The 13,336-nt window shown below is 57.2% G+C and overlaps 1 protein-coding gene across 2 annotated transcripts in view; it reads right to left on the minus strand.

Moving 5' to 3' along the window:
* Positions 1 to 13,336, minus strand: part of SCUBE1 (signal peptide, CUB domain and EGF like domain containing 1) — a 137,921-nt gene that overhangs the window by 96,446 nt on the left and 28,139 nt on the right. The window lies entirely within an intron of this gene.

Consider the following 13,336-nt stretch of genomic DNA (forward strand, 5'->3'; position numbering starts at 1 on the left):
GATCCACAGGGGTGTTCTGTGGAGGTGCCCGTGGCGGGGCTCCATGGGGTGCTCCACCCAAGCACTCTGGGCTCCACGCAGGAAGCCAGTGACAATGGGAGCATGTCACCTGACCTGTGTGCTCCCTGTATGCCAGATACTGTTCTGAGCCTCTTACCTGTACTAACTTCTTTAGTCCTCACAACAACCCTGTAAACTAGATACAGGCATAAGCCCATTTTACAGATGAGGAAACTGAGGTAATGGAGAGGCCAAGTCACTTGTCTCAGGTCCCACCTATAGCAGGTGGTGGAGGTAGCATTCGAACCCTACTCCAAAACCTGGCTCTTACCTGTGGTATGGGCCTCTCCCTCTCTGGGAGATGTGGGCCCTGCACTGTCCACCCCCCCGCGCATAAGCCAACCTAGTCCTACTGTCCCCTTTTTACCCACCACGCTCCCAGTTTACGAACAGCAGTGCCGGAGCTCAGGGCTGCCTCCTGCCCTGGAGGCACTCTGCCCCACAGGTGATCTCCACAGCCCAGAGAACTGACGGCTTTTCCAAGGCCCTGGCCTCTGGCCGCCGAGCCCGCGTGGAAGGCTGTCAGGCAGTCATTCCCGCTCCCTGGGAGAGAGAGGCCTGAAGGCCGACACTCACTTTTGGCCAGAGGCTGCTGGCACAAAGGGTGCTTTTGGCTGAGAAGAGCCTTTATGGAGCTCTGGTCTTGAACAGAACAGCATGTTTCAATTACCAAAGTCATAACCCCCTACTCCGTCAGTTTGTTTAATGAAAGAAGGGCTTCTTAAACCTTAATGTTCCATGTCTGTATTGTCATTTTAATAGGCAAATATATAAAACCACAAAGGCAGTGTGAGCTACTGGCTGTTTCTAGCCAATCTCCTCGACCCCCGACACATATCCACACATGCACGGCTTTGGGCATCAAGTTCTTTCTACAATTCTTGTTGACACAGACGTGTTTTACTACTGGGACCAAAAGGATGCTACAAATGTCAAGAGTCAGGCAGAGTGACCTGCTTGACTGTGGAGAGGACTCGGCTCTGGACTGTTTCAGCTCATGAAACAACAGACCACTTTACCACCCAAGAGACTGCGCAGCTGCCTCGTGAGGCCGATGTGGGGTGGGTCAGCTTTATCTGGCCAGCTCGGATGTCGGCTGTGGGGCAGCTGGAGGAGGGAGGCAGCCTCCGCGGTTCCAGCAGTGACGGTCAAGGCAGCTCCTGCTGAGAGGAGTGGTGTGACCCTACCACAGACGCGGGGCGGGCAGAGCCTGGCAAAGGAGCAAGAGGGACTATTTCGGATCCTTCTTCACTCCATGGAGTCTCACTGTTGGTGCCTCCCTCCACACTCAGCAGTGCACACACGCCACGGGTGATGTTTGTCCATGGGGGTCTGTCTCCCCCTAAGCCAGGCATGGGGGCTCACTTATCCTACTAATAACGCAGAGCTAGCCTTCCAGAGTATTCACGATGAGTCAGGGAATCTGCCACTTGAGCCTCAGTGCCCTGTGTGATGGGCCGTGACACCAGCTCTGTTTCACAGATGAGGATGTCAAGGCCCCGAGGGCTGAAGCAACTTGTGCAACATCACCTGCTCCGCTGTCTCGCTCCAGAGCATGCGCCCAAGGTCCACGCCAGAGAACGCCTTCTCACAGGGTTAGGAAGAGCCCGCTGCTCCTGATGGGAGCATAGGTCGGGCGCCAGCTGCCAAAGCCCTTTGGGTCACCTGCAGCCATCACCAACTTCTCTAGGGGCTGGATCAAAGGTCTGAGGCCCCACCTAGGCCCGCCTGGCACCTCGAGTACTCAGCCCTCCCAACAAGACCCACAGTGAGGTCCATGGAGGGCCACCTGTGGCAGCTGTGTCTGCTGGATGGCTCAGGACAGACTGGGGTCACCTGGAGGCCCTTGCCAGGCTGAGCATGTCCACCCAGGAAACACTCAGTAACCTGGCTCCAAGGGGGGCATGCTCAGCACACGCCATTCTTTGGTCCTGTGTATCAGGGAGGCAGAAACCCTGCGTCCTGCCCCTTCCTGTGCTGCCTATGGCCCGTGGGAAGAAGCCCAGGCTCTGTCCACGGGAACTGTCCCGTAGACTTTCAGAGGCAACAGACTGTGCCCTCCAGGCAGTGCTCCAGGATTGCTTGTGGCCCAGGCAGTCCTCTTCCTTTTCTCCCCCACGAAAACTGCATGGTTGCCCCTGTCAGAGAAGCCCACCCACCTCCCCAGTCCCCAAAGATGAGCACCAGGGTCAGTCAGGCAGAGCCGGTGCCTTCTGCTCAGAGGTAACAGGGAGGTGGCCATGGGACTTGAGCACCATCCTCCCTGGTATTTATGCTCACAAAGCCCCCGCCCCCACCAGCCCTCCTTTCCAAACCCCATGCAGAAGCCCCCTCTGCCATGAAGTCCCCCTGGCAGCCTGCAGAATCCAGGCCCCAGCCCTGGCCCCCAGCCCAGGCCAGCCCGCATTTCCTTGTTCCTCCTTCTGCCCTGTCCTCCTGAGCCTGCTCTCAGGGCAGCATAAGCCTGAGTCTCCTTTACCTGCCCAGCACCCCTCAGAGGATCAGCAAGGAGAAGGTGCTCAGGTGTTAGCAAGAGAAACGGAGTGGCACGGCCTCGGCTTTCATCTGCTGGTGACAGAGCTCATTACATACAAGTTCTTTACAACCTGACTCCACCTCTCCAGCTGCTCTCCAGCAGCCACCTTGAGTGTCTACTGTTGCTGGTCACAGGCCCTCCATCATGCTTCCTCGATGGACACTCGTGGAGCCTTCCCCTGGAACAGAGGCCCCTCCCTCTTTGTCCAGCCAGAAGTCTTTGTCCTTCTAAATCCACCAAAAGATCCCTGTTCCTTCATCTGCTCCACAAACACTGAGCAGCTACAACACGCCTCATCCCACATGAGCTGCCCGGATGCCACAGTAAATGTGATGGTGTAAGCCCTGCCTTGGTGCATCGGCCACAGCCCTGAGAGGGGAGGCTCTGAAAGAGATGGAGATGCTGAAGCTGGGCAAGAAGGGAGGTGCTGAGCCCCACAGCCAAGGCTTGTGGAGGGGAGGGCACAGAGGGGAAGGCTGGGGCCACTCTGGCAAGAGGGGAGCTGCAGGAAGTGACTAAGATAAAGGCTGGGCTAAGACACAGGAGATGCAGGCATGGGTGCAGAGGCTGCTGCCAGGCTGGACTCCAGTCGCTTGTGTCTTATACACACCACCACATGTCAAACAGTGTGTCCGTGTGACATGCCCCATGACCACTGGGCCCAGCCCACGTTCTTGCCAACTCCAGCCCTGTCTGGGGACCCCTGTCCCCCATTTCTACCAGTCCAGCTGGCAGAGGGGACAGTTGTAGGGGAAGACATCTGTGCAGCCAGACAAGTCAGAGCCATCACCAAACCACCAAGGTCTGGGCTGGAGCCCGTGTAGAGTGAGGGCCCCCGAGTCAGCTTCCAAGCCTCATCCATGAGCGGACTGGGGGTGGGGGGTACGGAGAGCACTCTGCTTCTGCATCCTGCTGGCAGCTCCTGGCCCTCTGTCTTTCTTACAGCCAGGGCTGAAGGTGCCCACAAGGCAGGGGGCTCCTCAGCACGGGCCAGGGGAGACTTAACCACAAAGCAGAGAGGCCCATGGGCTTCAGTGCAGACCATGGGGAGCTCTGCTCGGGAAACCCTTTCAGCTGGCAACAGGAGAAACGAATGATGCCCCAGGCAGAGAGGACCCCAGAGGCCTCCGGCTTGGCCTCCACCATGGCTGCCTGGACGAGCCTGAACTGGGGGAAGGTGCTGCCCCAAGAACACACAAATACACCTTCTGGTCAGGGTGGGGGAGGCAGGCAAAGGTGCTGGGAGGGGAGAGGAGGCTAAACCAGGGTGGTCCCTGCCACAGGGAGTCCTGGTGGGTGGGGTGGGAGGCACCCTCAGAAGACCATGGGAGGGGGGCCTGGGGCAGCAGCAGGGACTGTGCTCCCTGGAAGCTGGGGACGAGTCTGGGTCCTCGCTGCTCCCCAGCCCGAGGACCACACCTGCCACACAGTGAGTGCTCGTTTGTCCTGCCAGCATCATGGGAGGACGGGAGGGAGGGGTGGGCCAAGGAAGGCTAGAACACCGGGAGGGTGGAAGGGGGGCCGCGCTCCTAGTCCCCTGGGGGAGGAGCGGCTTGTCCTTGAAGTCCCCCCGCCCCCATCTAAGCATTCACCAGAGCCTGCTGACTCGTCCTCAGCGCCTGGCCCAACTGTCACCATCTGCCCCCTCCTGGCTCTCTGGGCTCCGGCCTCCCCTCTCCAATCCTTCTCCAGGGGCAGTGGCCCCAGGGATGACGCTAGTGTGATCCCAGAGGAGCGAGACCCACAGGGTGCCCTGGGGTCCCCACCTCCTCCGTGACCCTCCTGGGGCCCATGGGTCCAGGCAGGCCTCTGCTCAGGGTGCCCCTTCCCATCCCATGACAGTTGCTGAGGCTCAGGCCTGGGGTTTGGCCCATAGGCTGTGACTGCCACAGGTGTTTACAGAGCCGATGCCAACAGGCTGGAGCCTGGGCTGGTCTGAAAAGCCCCTGCAAGCAGGACTGTGGCTTGCCTATGAGAGCTGCCTTCTGGCCCAAGGTGCTGAGGTTGATTTTTATTAATAGCTGACTGTTTGTTCTCCTTTAGACTCAGAATACAGGTTTGCAGTTATTTATAATAACTAAAATTTACTTCTGGTTCCAGCTTTGGTTGCTTTGTGTTTCCCATGAATGTTTTACGACTTGAAACAGAGACTCTGTGTTCTGCTTGGACCCCACCCCTGTTTCCATGGCTGCCAGGAACCTGCTGTGTATCAGGCCCTGTGTGGGGCTCTGGTGTCACGGCCCCTGCCGAGGGCTTGGGAACTGAGGCAGAGGCACCAGCCCGTCTTGGGAATGGGACCTGACTTCCAACAGGACAGCATCCCCCTGGCCCCAACCCTCCCTGGCTCCTTTCAGAGGCAGGCTTAGGCAGAAAGCCTCTTGGCGATCGAGTGGCTCTTGCAAAAGTGCATTAGATGAGTTAAGTGTAAATAAATGAGAACCATATGGATTAGATTTCTGGTAAAATACACACGGGTCTTAAGAGCTTGGGGGCCTGGGGCCTGCCAGATCCAGAACGCTCCCTGAGCTGTCAGAGGTGCTGGCACAGGCCAGCAGAAGGTGGTACTGGCACCTCCCAGGACCTGTCTGGTTCCTGGGCTGGGCATCAGCTTGGGCCTTCCCCGGGGCTCTGATTCCCCAGCAGGCCAGCTGTGGGCAGATAAGGGGTCATCTGCCATGCCCCTGCCTGACAGCCCCACTGGCTGGGCCTGAGTCCATGCTCAGGGTTGGAAGATGAGGCACTTGGGTGGTGGGTCACATTCGGGTGGGGACACGCTTTGCAGATCAGCAAGCCCCATGTGTGCATCCAGGCAGATGCGAGGAGCCTCCCCAGGAGAGGCCAGAGCTCTGGTGAGGCTTCTTGCCCTTCGGGGTCTGGTCACCAGGTCATCTGTCACCTGAGCCCCACCTTCCAATTCTGTCTTCTGTCCTACAGTCCCCAAGTGTTTGCTGCCCAGAGTTGCCTGGACATCGCTAAGGCCAGGGAGTCTGCGCCTTACTCAGGCCACTGACCGCTCTTGCTCCCCATGGTCCACAGGGTCCCTGTGACCACCTGTGGCTCTGGTCCTTGGCCTCCTCCCCTATAGAAGAGGGACAGGAGCATCCCTGGCTCATGAGGTGCTTACGGACGGCAAAACACAAAAAGCCGCAGAAGGGAGCAGCTGCTGAATGGCGCTGCTGTAGCAGCCTCTGGTGGTCACGGACACCAACACACTGGGGATGGCGAAGCCCCTCCACCTTGGGAAAGGGACAAAAGGCCACGCTGGAAGGGAGTGTTCAAGACCCAGCTTGCCTCCTGGTCTCCAAGCAACAGCGCCGGCTCCTTCACCTGCTCCCCTCCTGACTTGGATATTCGGGACCCTAGATCCGTATGGGACAGGATTTGCAAACATTTTCTCTACTCTTTTAAGGTAGCCTCAGGCAGAACTACCTGCTGGGAGTGCAGTGCTGGTGCAGGGCCAGGTCAGTGGCGCAGCCCTGGGGCGAGTTCACCCTCCCTCAAGGCTGCCTACACCCCAGCTCTAGGCCTGCACCACCACCGCTCTCCTCACTGCCTGGCTGACCCGGTGCCTTCACATGCGGTCCAACAGGCAGGACAAAGCTGATGAGGCCCCACTGAACTCCCAGGTCCACCTCCCACAAGCACAAAGCAGAGCACAACGAGCCCTCAGTCTTCCCGCCTCAGCCAAGAGCAGCACCATCCGCAGTCAGCTCAGCCAAAACCCGTGGGGTCAGTCTCGATACCTCTTTTCTCCACACCCTCAGCTGATCTGCTCGTGGGTCGAGACCTGTCAGCTGCAACATGAAGCCCGAGGACAAGCCCATCTCCCCACCTCCACCTGGGATCGCTGGCTCCACACACTGTTGTCTCTGGCCTGGGTCACTGCAATGGCTCCCAGTCTCCACTCAAGGACTGATGAAAATGCCCACCAGCCAGTCCACGCCCCCTGTTTGAAGCCTCCAAAAGCTGCTGTGAGCCCCAAGGAGAGAACCAAGCTCCCTTCCCTGGCCGACAAGGTCTCTGGGAACTGCCCCTGCCCACTGCCCTGCCTGCTTAATCAGCTCCAGACACACTGGTATCCTCGCTGTCCCTTTTCCATGACTACCTTGCTCCAATCTCAGGGTCTCTGCATATATTTGTCTGCCTAGAATGTTCCTTCCCAGCCTTCCCGTGGCTGGTGGCTTCTCCTCATTCACACCTCAGCTCAGATGCCGCCTCCCCAGACACACGCTCCCTGACCACAACCTAGAGCAGCCCTGAGTCACTCCATCATGTTACCCTGTCCTAGTTGCTCCAAAGCAGTCTCATCTACCTTGGGTCTTCTTTTTTTTTTTTTAAGATTTATTTATTTAACTCCCCCCTTCCCTGGTTGTCTGTTCTCTGTGTCTATTTGCTGCGTCTTGTTTCTTTGTCCGCTTCTGTTGTCGTCAGCGGCACGGAAGTGTGGGTGGTGCCATTCATGGGCAGGCTGGACTTTCTTTTGTGCTGGGCGGCTCTCCTTATGGGGCACACTCCTTGCGCGTGGGGCTCCCCTACGCGGGGGACACCCCTGTGTGGCAGGGCACTCCTTGCGCGCATCAGCACTGCGCATGGGCCAGCTCCACACGGGTCAAGGAGGCCCGGGGTTTGAACCGTGGACCTCCCATGTGGTAGACGGATGCCCTAACCACTGGGCCAAGTCCGTTTCCCTGGGTCTTCTTTTTGCATGTTTCCTCTCTCTCCAGACTCTAAGGTCCTGAGAACAGGGACCACATCTATCTTGAGCACGGCTGCGGGCTGAAGAACTGGCCAAGAAGAAAGAGAATATGACTGCGGAGGGCACTGATGGCCCAGGCACCTGGGGTCCTTGTTGAGACCTGTCCTGTCAGGGCTGAGCTGCGTGGCTGGCCGTGCCGTCTCTGGCTTGCAGGGCTGCCTGGTGAGTCATGAGATTCGAGGTTGCAGTCAGAGAAGGCAGCACCCACTGAGGGATGGGGCGCGATGGCTGGAAGGGCAGAGGCTCAGGGCACCTCCAGAGCTGCAAGGGAAGGCTGGTCGAGAGAAGACCTGGGCTCAGCTGGTGGCCGCCTCACTGTGCAGGGTAAGCGACGTGCTGTGGAGGTGGGCATGGCCCGCTGGGATGCTCTAGTGAGAGAATGTGAAGGTGGGGATAGAGGAGGGCTAGAGCTTTTAGTTCTCTATCACTTGACAAACAAATGAGCCCACATAGGAGGGCCTCGGTAAGCAAGAACAACTCGAAATGTCTTCTTTCTTTGTTGGGGTCTTCACTGGCACAAGGACGAAAGTCTTATGCTAAAGAAAAGACGCACTGGGTAGTGTTTCAGGATGCAGGGCACAGAGGAGAGGCATTTGGCGGGACAGTGGTGTCTCCTCTTGAGGGACACTTTGTTGACCTTTGCCTATGCCACCTAAGGCAAGACCTGCTCTTCCTTTCCTCTCTAAAGCAGGGCAGGAGAGGGGCTGCGGTTGGCTACAGGGAGGCCAGGTGTCCCTCTCATAGTCTCATCTTACCCTGCTGCAGCCCAGGGCAGCAATGGCATACAGCAGGAGTGCAGAGGCTGCACAGCTGCCCAAGGCCCCCCGCGATGACAGACAGAGTTGCCAGGAAGGCAACTTGGGGGCACTCTCACCCCACCACTTTCACCTCCAATGGTCCAGCATCTGCAGGACCTTTGATCAGGATAAGAACGGAGGACTGGAAAGAGGGAAGGGAGGAAAACCAAACAAACGAATCATGACCCAAACCAAGGCGCTCTGAGGAGAGTAGAGAAAATGCTCTGACAGGATTCTCAGGGAACGGCCTTGAAACCAACCAGGCACAGCTGGATGTGATGGCCCCCAAGGGCTGGGGACCCGGACCGCAGGGACAGTCCTACTGCCTGGTGAGAAGACGCCACTCAAGCCAACGAGGGTGCCCCTGGTTGGTGCAGGTCCTCTGGGTGTCCATCTTGCCTGATGCTGGCCAATTAAAATGACTTGTTCCCAGCATGTATTTGTCAGCCTCAGCATTGCTTGGAATACTGAATGCACAAGCTTTAATTCTTCCCAATTAAACTTGGCATTGTCGTTCATTTTCCAAAGGTGCTGAGTATAAGATCCAAGCCTTTCCACGTGCCAGATGGCTGTGGGAGCTGAGTGGGTGTTCCGTCCCCCTCCCCTCCACTACCTGGTTCCCCTGGGGCTGAGGGGTGCTCCCTCTTGTCCTCCTCCCCCCATGCCCAGTCCCCACCGGGAGCTGAGTGGGTACTCCCTTGTCCTCCCCTCCACTGGTGCCCACCCGAGTTCTGTGTGGTGTGCACCCTGACGTGAGACTCCAAGTTGGGAGTCTTTTTCCACATGGACTGGGGCTCCTCGAGGGTGACTCGAGCACATCTAACTGATCTGGGAACCCCATGTCCACCTGGGGCCCTGGCGGATGTGGGCCCCCAGGGCATGTGCTGATGAGAACAGTCTGCCAAGCTACACATAGGTGGACAGTGCAGCAGCAGCTGCTGTTTGCATCAACCCCACATCCTGGGCTTTCATCAATTCCCACATCTTGGCTATGGGATCACAAAGCAACAGGAAAAAATGTTTCTGAGAGAACACCAGGGGAAGGCAGCACACAAACATCAGTGTGGGGATTACTACCATATAAAGTCTACAGACAAGACAATGTGGACAAGGACATCACATCATGAAAACTGTTGGTCTGTTGGAGTGGCAAGATAATGGGGAAACTTTCTTTCTGTCTTTTCTATTGATTTCCCTGAGTGTTTTTGTATAATGATATGTGTGGAAGATGGCTAAGTAAACAGACGTGCTCAGCTCTGTGGGATGAGCACTGTAATTCTGGTTGGTCTGAGCCCAAGGTGGGGAGGGCTGGGGAGGAGTGCAGCCAGGAGAAGTGGAACGTTTAGGGCAGGCAGGGGAGCAGTGTGTGCAAAGGCACAGAGGGCTGGGGGCCGGGACAGTGAGCTGAGAGCAAGAGGAGGGGGGAAAGGCTACAGTGGGTGGCACAGGCCAGGTTGCAGGGGCCAGCGGCCAGGCTGAGAAAGCCTGACCCCCTGAAAACAACAGAGGCTCTGGGAAGATCCCCATCAGAGGAGCCCTGGCCAACGGCGGGTCCCAGAGGATGCCAATGGTGTCTGATCCTGTGCCAGCCAGCAGACGGGGGGGTGGGCAGGAACACCAAGGGAACACCAGGGGTGGGGGGGACGGGACACCTGGGGAGTCATTCAAGACCCCAGACCAAGCAGCCAGTGGCTGCCACTGCTGCCCACTTCCCACATACACAAAGTGCCAGCTGGGTGCAAGGTGTTGCTGCCAGCCAGTCTATTTCCAGCTCATGTGGTTGGGATGAGGTGGGTGACAGGGAGGGGTGCTGGGGCAGGCTGATGCAGGGGCTGGCTGATGGCCACCCTAAACAGCCAGGGCCTGTCCTGACACAGCCAGGCCCAGCCAATGTCCAGGGTGACCCCAGACGCCATCCAGGGCCCAGGCAACTCCAAAATAAGCAAAACTGCTGGCAAAGGAGGGGCTGGACTGAGAGCCTGCAACACCCTCATCTGTTGATAATGCCCCTTTTAGGCACCCGGCACAGTGTCTGGTTTGGGGGCTTATGTTTTTGGTGGTAGGGTATTTTTAAAGAGCCTTCACAAGACACTTATTTTTTGTTTATTTCTCAGACTTCTGATCAAGCCCTTGGCACATGGATTGCAAACAAGACCAGATGAAGGAAAGTGCTCGCCCAGCCTGTCCTCCTCGGTGGGGTGTTTTCTTTGCTGTTTTTGGACTTGGTGTCCTCTGCCTAGGACAGAGCAGAACTTTTCCCCCAAACCACCAGATCAAGACCCATGCAGCGGTGGGGCTGGCGCTGGGGGTGAGAAAGGAGGTTGTGGATGCACATGTGTGCCTGCCACAGCCACCATGCTTCTTGGGTCTGTGGCCTCACCTTTTCCCCTGACTAACCCTTACAGGACCATCGGGCCCCCTGCCCAGGTGAGAAAGGAGAGGGCAGAAAGGAAGGAAACCAGGGGCAAGGTGGAGGCGTGAGCCCCAAGCCCACCCTCTCACTTCATTGAGAACAGAAAACAGAAACCAGGATGGAGGCGTGGGAGCTGCTGCTGGAAGCTGCGGTTTCACAGGCTGTGAAGAGACCTTCTAAGCACACCCATCCACTTTCAAGAGAGTCACCTTGACCCCGTGGAGGACACCAGGGGTTCACGCACCACATCAAGTCGCATGCCTTCTTCCTGAGAGAGTAGAACCAACTGCTCGGCCCACATCCGCCCTGCCACCCAGCCACCCAGCCCTCCAGCACACCCGCCCAGCCGACCAGCCCTCCAGCACACGAGCAAGCCTGCTTTGGGCCTGGCCCGAGGCCCTGGGGACAGAGAGCCGCAGGCCTGAGTTCAGCCCCCGAGGAAGTCCCCAGGAAGGAGGGTGCTGAGTCGGGGGGCAGCGCAGTGCTGTGGCTCCCAGGGGACAAGCACACACACCAGGCAGCCCAGGGAGGCTCTCTCGAGCCCGATGCCTGAACCAAGCCCTAAGGGACAAGGAGGTGTCAGCCCAGCAAGGGTTAATAAGAGACTGGGAAGGGCGATTTCCGCCGGAGGAACAGCAGGTGCAAGGGTACTCCGTGGAAAGCAAAAAGGGCCTGTCCAGGCAAATGAAGCTTGTTCTCCAAGCTGGAGCTGGAACGGGCACTCCTGAGAAATGAGGGAGGCAGACAGACCTGTCCTGCAGGGCTCAGGAGGAGAGAAAAGAGCTTGGCTCCTGTTCCCAAGGCCAGAACCTAGGAGTGCCATGCCAGTAGGTCAAAGGGCCGGGACTCAGCAGTGTACCAGGGTGGGTACAGGCTGCAGGGGAGGGGACGGCTCCGAGGAGGAGCAGGCCTCTGCTCATCGCCCGCCTTGCCTCCCAGTCTGACAGTTGCAAGATTCAGTTTGGGGTGGGGTGGGGGTAGGAAATTTCTGTTGCCATAAACAAAATGCCACAAAATCTGAAAACCACTAATTAAATCTTGTCCTTTCTTTCACGATGTCTGAGAACCTGAGGCGCAGAGAGGCAGGGAGCTAGCCCAGGCCTCCCAGGGAGCCCTACCCATGGCCACTGACCCCATGCCTGCCATGATCCCCTTGGCTGGAAGCTCCCTGCTCCCCACCTGACCCTGGGCTGGCTGTGGGTATGGGGCTGTGGGGGGCCCTCCAGCCCCAAACAAACCTGCATCTGCGTCAGTCCACTGCCCCGTACCCTGCTCCAGGACCTTTCCATTTTTGTAACGATTTGGAAAAAAGAAAGAAGCCTGTTTATAAAGACGCACAACAGATCAGTGTGTTTCTTTTTCTCGGGCCAAAAAATTTCCATCAGATTAACAGTTTTAAAAAATGCAGAGGAGAAGCGGGCAAGGATCCGATTTGTACTCCGCAGCACATATCTCAGATCAAGTGTGCTTCTGCTCTTCAGCTCCTGGGGGACCAGAATTTTGGTCAAGAATGGAGAAAAGGGTGATGGTGGGGTACAAATGAAGAGCACAGGAAGAAACCTCTCAAGTTTACCTTAAAAAATTATTGGTGTTTATGAAGTATACGGCTGTCTGATGCTGTTTAGTTTTACATTAAAATGTTCAGCATTTTTTCCCCAGCAAGAAACACATTTGGGCTGTTGAAGTATAAAGGCAAATAAACAGAGGCAGCTCGAGCCTTCGTCAGGGGTTCAAGGGAGCAACACATTGTCTCCAGCTGTCCTCCAGGATGAGGGAGGGGGTGGCTTCAAAAGGGCCGGGGCGGCGCAGTCCTTTCATCATGCCAGGGGCCAGCTGGCCCAGCGCAGGGAGAGCTGCAACTGCTGCGCAGACGTCAAGCACTGGAGAGGCCGCGGTGACTTCCTCCCACTGGGCAGCTGGGCCCTCTGGAAGCCTCCCGGCCACACTACTCCTCCTTCTCTGCTGCCCCTGCCTGGAAGCCTGGAGTCTCACCTGCACATCCTCCTCGTCTCTCCTAGAGGGATCACCCCCACTGTGCAGGGAACAAGAGAGGCTCTGAAAAGGGCGGCGATGAGAGCAAAGCCATAAAATCAGTCCGTGGCAGAGCTGGGATTAGAAGCCCAGGTGCAAGCCACGTGGCCCCAAGGTCAAAGGGAGAGAGCAAGGGCAAATGCGAGCATCTGCAAGGAGTGACTGGGTGGGTAGAGTCCTGGAAGACAGGGAGCGGGGAGCCGGGTAACGGGGACTGTGAAGGAGCAGTGCCCACCACAGGACTTCACACATGCAGCCCAGGCCTCAGCTCATCTCCTGAATCCTCGCCAGCCTGGAAAATACATCTGCTTTTTTGGAATTTGAAGAAGTGTTCTGACTTTGTACACTAGGAATAAATGGTAAGTAGCTAATTCACATCTGTTGAGTCCTTCCTGCATGCCAGGCATGGGATAAGGGCTTCACGAAGCTTTCCCCATTTGATCTTTGCACCCTTCCTGTACAAGCACTGTCAATGGGCCCCTGTACAGAGGAGGATACAGAGGCTCAAGGAAGCTCAGGGACTTGCTCACAGTCACACAGTTAGTAAGCGATGGGTCCAGGATCCAAAGTCAGGCAGGCCAAGTCCCTGTGCTTCTTGAGGGCAGACAGTGCGTCACACATCGCTTTACTGCTGGCTCCCAGCCCCGGGCTTGACACAGAGCAGGTGCCCATGAAATCTTTATGAAATGAATGAATGAGAATGCCGTGGCTGAGCCAACTCGGTTAACAAGGAGCCCTTCAGA

This window comes from Dasypus novemcinctus, chromosome 12 (genome assembly GCF_030445035.2).
Source record: "Dasypus novemcinctus isolate mDasNov1 chromosome 12, mDasNov1.1.hap2, whole genome shotgun sequence".
Taxonomy (NCBI): Eukaryota; Metazoa; Chordata; class Mammalia; order Cingulata; family Dasypodidae; genus Dasypus; species Dasypus novemcinctus.